Genomic DNA, 6,000 nt, shown 5'->3' on the forward strand with positions numbered 1-6,000 from the left:
TGGTCAGCGATACGAACTGAGCTTGAATGACATGCGCGAGTATGCCGTTTGTGCTGGTGCAACTCTTTGCCATAGTTCATCAACTGTAGTGGATGACAAGTACTGGCGTGGCATTCCCTCGATAGCGCATGACCCGACGTTTACAGCGGGTGAGAGATCTGTAGCATGTGCTGGCAAGGACAACATCTAACAGCTTCTCTCTCGAAGTACGAAAGGCCAAGCCTTACCTTTTTGCAAGACGACTTCACACAGACCTCGAAGATGGCCTTCACACGTAAGGAATGTTATGTCTGCTGTCACATTGCCTGCTATATGAACCAGAGGTAAGAGTGACGTGTACCGAATGCATCACATCATCCCCAAGTGCTGAGCCTGGTATGACAATGACGAATAGTCTCTGGCAACTTTCGTTCTCCTCGGAGTCTCCACACATGGATACGTCCATAGTCACGCTATTTGCAGAACGTCTGAAAAATGACTTGGCACTCCTGGTGTCCAGTGTTTTTGGGTGCAACAGTGTTGGTACACCTCTCTTTCTCTGCTGCTGCGTAAAAGGAAATCACAATGGACGCCGTACTGACAATCCGTAGTGCTATAGACGTGGTTGCACTGCTCTACTCTGTCTCCTATTTCTCTAAGTAGTACTATTTGTTTTCGTGCTATCTGAATGTGTAACTCATCCCAAAGGGGTTTCATTGGGTTCAGACCGGGACTCTGGGAAAACCAGTCTATTTAAGGAATGTTAGTGTCCACAAAGCATTGCCTCATAGGTTCTGCTTTACTACAGGGTGCATTGTAATGCTGAAACAAGCAGTCCTCGTCTCCGAACTGTTCCTCTACTGTATGCAGCATGCTATGCCCTAAAATGCATTCATATGCTTCTGCATTTTCTTACGCGCAGTAAGGGTACCACACACTAACCACGAAAAACACCCGCATACAGTAGCATGATCTCCTCCGTATTTCACTGTTGCCCTTGTATAAATGACGTTAAGTGAAGTTCTGCAGGCAGCCGCCAAACCCAAACCCTTTCATTAGATTTCCACAGGGTACAGAGTGATTCTCCACTCCAAGTCACTCTCTGCCAGCCATTCATTGTCCAGTGGTGTCGCTATTTACACCATCTCAAGTGTAGAGCAGCACTGAGTATCGAAATGTGTGGCGTATGTGGAACTGTTCAACTTTTGAATCCCATTCTTGTTAACTTTATACGCAACGTCATTGCCCTACATGGACTGTTGTAGCACTTTGAACGCAAAAATGAATACTCCGCAAATTTCGTACGTTTTTTCACAGTCACCTTCCTAAATGATGTTTGCCTGGTCTTGCTACAGCTTTGGTTGTTCCTTCGCATTTTCACTTCATAGTCACATCACTAACAGTCTACTTGGGCAGCTGTAGAAGGGGTCAAACATCCCTGATGGGTTTGTCACTCGTCTGACATCCAATGATTAGTCCACCATCGAAGTCTCGTTTCTAGGGCTAGTTGTTTGCGGACTTTGAGATATTGTCTCCACTGAATTTATCAATTTCCATATTTACTTTAGTCGTGGGATCTCAACCAATCCAAGAAGAGTTATCGTGGAACGATAATAGTTTGTCTCGATAGAACTGCGACACGTACCGTTTTCTGAAGTATCACGGTCTCGGTCTTCTCACAAACAACACAACTAAGTAATTTCTTTTTTATATATACAGCCTTTAGTTCGCATTACTCCTACGTAACTCTTTTGTGCCATTTCGCTGACATACTAATCTTCCATAGCCACTCATGATGTACACTTGGTCCAGTTTTAATGGTCATCAGTATGTGCATGTAAGTAAAGATAAACTTGTACACTACCGGCCATTAAAATTGCTACACCACCAAGATTACGTGCTACAGACGCCAAATCTAACCGACAGGAAGAAGACGCTGTCATATCGAAATGATTAGCTTTTCAGAGCATTCACACAACGTTGGCGGCGGTGGCGACACCTACAACGTGCTGACATGAGGAAAGTTTCCAACCGACTTCTCATACACAAACAGCAGTTGACCAGCGTTGACTGGTGAAACGTTCTTGTGATGTCTCGTGTAAGGAGGAGAAATGCGTACCATCACGTTCCCGACTTTGAGAAAGGTCGGATTGTAGCCTATCGCGATTGCGATTTATCGTATCGTGACATTGCTGCTCACGTTGGTTGAGATCCAATGACTGTTAGAAGAATATGGAAACGGTGGATTCAGGAGGGTAATACGGAACGCTGTGCTCGATCCCAACGGCCTCGTATCACTATCAGTCGACATGACAGGGATCTTATCCACATGGCTCTAACGGATCCTGAAGCCACGTCTCGATCCCTGAGTCAACAGATGGGGACGTTTGGAAGACAACAACCATCTACACGAACAGTTCGACGACGTTTGCAGCAGCATGGATTATCAGCTCGGAGACCGTGGCAGCGGTTTCCCTTGACGCTACATCACAGACAGGAACGCCTGCGATGGTGTACTCAACAACGAACCTGGGTGCACGAGTGGCAAAACGCCATTTTTTCGGATGAGTCCACGTTCTGTTTACAGCATCATGGTGGTCGTATCCGTGTTTGGCGACATCGCGGTGAACGCACATTGGAAGCGTGTATTCGTCATCGCCATACTGGCCTATCACCTGGCGTGATGGTATGGGGTGCCATTGGTTACATGTCTCGGTCACCTCTTGTCCACATTGACGGCACTTTGAACAGTGGACGTTACATTTCAGATGTGTTACGTCCCGTGGCTCTACCCTTCATTCGATCCCTACAGTTTAGCAGGATAATGCATGACCGCATGTTGCAGGTCCTGTACGGGCCTTTCTGGATACAGAAAATGTTCGACTGCTGGCATGACCAGCACATTCTTCAGATCTCTCACCAATTGAAAACGCTTGGTCAATGGTGGCCGAGCAACTGGCTCGTCACAATACACCAGTCACAACTCTTGATGAACTGTGGTATCGTGTTGAAGCTGCATGGGCTGCTGTACCTGTACACGCCATCCAAGCTCTGTTTGACTCAATGCCCAATCGTATCAAGGCCGTTATTACGGCCAGAGGTGGTTGTTCTGTGAACTGATTTTTCAGGATCTATGCACCCAAATTGCGTGAAAATGTAACCACATGTCAGTTCTAGTATAATATAGTTGCCCAATGAATACCCGTTTATCATCTGCATTTCTTCTTGCAGTAGCAATTTTAATGGCCAGTAGTGTATTTCACTAAGCAACTATCGTGTGGTTATAATTAAAGTACAGCTACCGACGAGGTCTAGTGTGGGCTTTAATTATCGTAGGACAGCAAAACTCGGTAGATATTGTAATGCGTTAGAGTGCAACCGATTTACGCCGGAAAATACTGGTTTCAGTTGCGTCTACCAGGTGCCAATCTGCCTCTGAACGACATTTCGTCAACGTCTCCGGTATTGATACTTAACACATTGCGTAAGCAGCCATTAATAATAAATCTATATTATCGCTCATTTGACCCTTTCTGCCCACGTCTCGTTGCTAATCCACTACACATATAAATATTTCTATATGTATTTCTTGCATTCACGGCGTCAGACTTGCACTTGGTGAGCGAAACTGGAAGTAATATTTTTCCGGCATAAATCTGTTCCGCAAGAATATATCTACGGAGCTTCTCTGCCATCTGTCAGTAGTTTCACTTTAATTACAGTCACCGAGTATTTATCTGCATAAAAATACGCCACCACTCTCATTTCATTGTGTGTGACTGTGTATTAGCGTATCGCTGCATCCTCCATTCTGAACCAGGTAACTCGGTTTCGGTCAGTCTCAATGATATGTAAAATGTGGAATGATGTGGCTCGAGTCGCATTATCTGCTTCACTGCAGAAAATAAATAGTAGAGACATGTTTTTCACTGTGTAACATTATATGATTCAAGTAGAATTCTTAGATATCTGATATCACCTGTGTGGCATTTAGCGTATGCATATTCACTACAAACCTAAAACATTCACAGATAATTTTAAATCTAGGGCAGCCAAAAAACAGTGGATAGGGTAATTACTTCACAATAAGATTGATAACTAGGACATTTCATTTTTAATAGAAAGCAAACAGCGTTTAAGGTCCTCATGTCAGCTAATATAAAGAGGTGGTTGAATGAGCTTGTGTAGAACATTGAAAGGTAACTGTGTGGTCACGTATCTTGTCAAGCGCTGAGTGATTGACAAGTGAGTGATAGTGTGGCGTAAGATAGAAAACATTCCTTGTATCGGAGTTATTCTTTGCTACCGGACAACAAATAGTGTTTACGTGGCTACATGGACGTTTATGGTAGCTAAATTTAAGAAACAATATCATGTGTTTGCATATCTTGTCGTATGCTGCCTGATTATTGAGTATGAGACAGTGCATCAAAAGTGTGAAAAAGTTCTTCAAACCGATTAAATTTATTATTGTTTTTCGTAGTGTTCATACTGTTATATAGAGCGTTCCAAATATACTGACACGATTTCACAAGACAACATGTTCTACATGAACGATAGAAATTTGGAGTAAATCTTAATTTACGCTATAACGCAGTAGCATTTGGTGTTTTGTTTTCTCCGTTTCAACACACGCTTTCAGTTCCTACCGTGCGGCGTGATATCCGTAGAGAAAAGGCAAAGCCAGTCCTATCTCCCAAAGCATTCGATGATGGTACGAGCAGTTTCCAGAAACTCGTTGTTTATGTAAAGGGAAATTCACAAATCATCCACGTGTGCTCGTGTAAGACGTAGAGAGCATTCACATGACTTTGCACGTAGTCCCACGTTAATCTCCTCCTCGTACCATCCCAAATTGAGCCATCCCTCAGGCGTATGTCTAGCGCTTTTTGAGGTAAGATTTGTGTTTGAACCGTCATGAATTCTGTTGCTACGTGCCCTTCGTGATTGTGATAACTAAGATCTGACAAGCAATTGTGAACTCATTTTGGTTTTGTAGATGGAAGAAAGCGATTTCCTTTCACATTTACGTTCAGTGAGTGGAAAAGTAAAGCGCCACAAAGTAAGAAAATGGAGTGAACAGCAATCATACACTGATAAGCGAAAACATTTCTCATTGCAAAGCTGAATGCCGTCCAGAGGATTTGCGGGCACCTGATGCAGTAACAATTGTGTGTAAGCGTAGCATACACGAACGGGGATCACGCTAGCGAAGATATGGGCTGCAAATGGCGAAATTCTTTGAGATAAGCCCCTTTGACAAAGGGCGGATTATTATTACGCAGAGCGTGTGAACGAGTATCTCGAAAACGACTAAGCTGGTCGCATGTTAACATGCTACTGTTGTTAGCATCTCCGAAAAGTAATAGAACGACAGTGCAACTACCACTAGGCGCTAAATGGTTCGACGTCTACGACCTCACACGGAACGTGTGTTCGGAGGCTTGTCTGCTCCGTAAACTTGGACAGATGGTGATCTGTGGTATCTCTGCTGAATGAACACAATGCTGGTGAACGCACAAGGGTTTCGGAGTGCACCGTTCAATGTACATTGTTGAACTTGGGGCGCCGCAGCAGACCGCCCCAACATGTTCACATGTCGACCCGACGAGATCGTCAATTAAGATTTCAGTGGACACGGGACCATCGAGATTTGACCATCCATAACATTAGCTTCATTGTACATCACTCTTCCCTAACAAGCAGACATTAAGTCCTGTCACGGCAAAAGCCACGTGTAACACTAGCCTATAGTGACGTAAGCTAATGTTACCCTGTGAAAGGATTTTCGAATTTTGACCGCTCGTTTGTCTAACGGATAGCGGTATCGGACTGTAATTTTCAATATATTTCAGTTATCAGAAAAAAATTAAACAGGCCTTAAACTTTGGGATTTAATGAAAGTAGCAAAATTCTCTACACGAATGAAAAAAATGAACTGTAGACAGCCCAATCAGGCATTTGGAAATATATGTTTACGAAAATTAAATATTAGGTATTAAAGTTACTTTCATTAATATT

Source organism: Schistocerca gregaria, chromosome 1 (genome assembly GCF_023897955.1).
Source record: "Schistocerca gregaria isolate iqSchGreg1 chromosome 1, iqSchGreg1.2, whole genome shotgun sequence".
Classification (NCBI taxonomy): domain Eukaryota; kingdom Metazoa; phylum Arthropoda; class Insecta; order Orthoptera; family Acrididae; genus Schistocerca; species Schistocerca gregaria.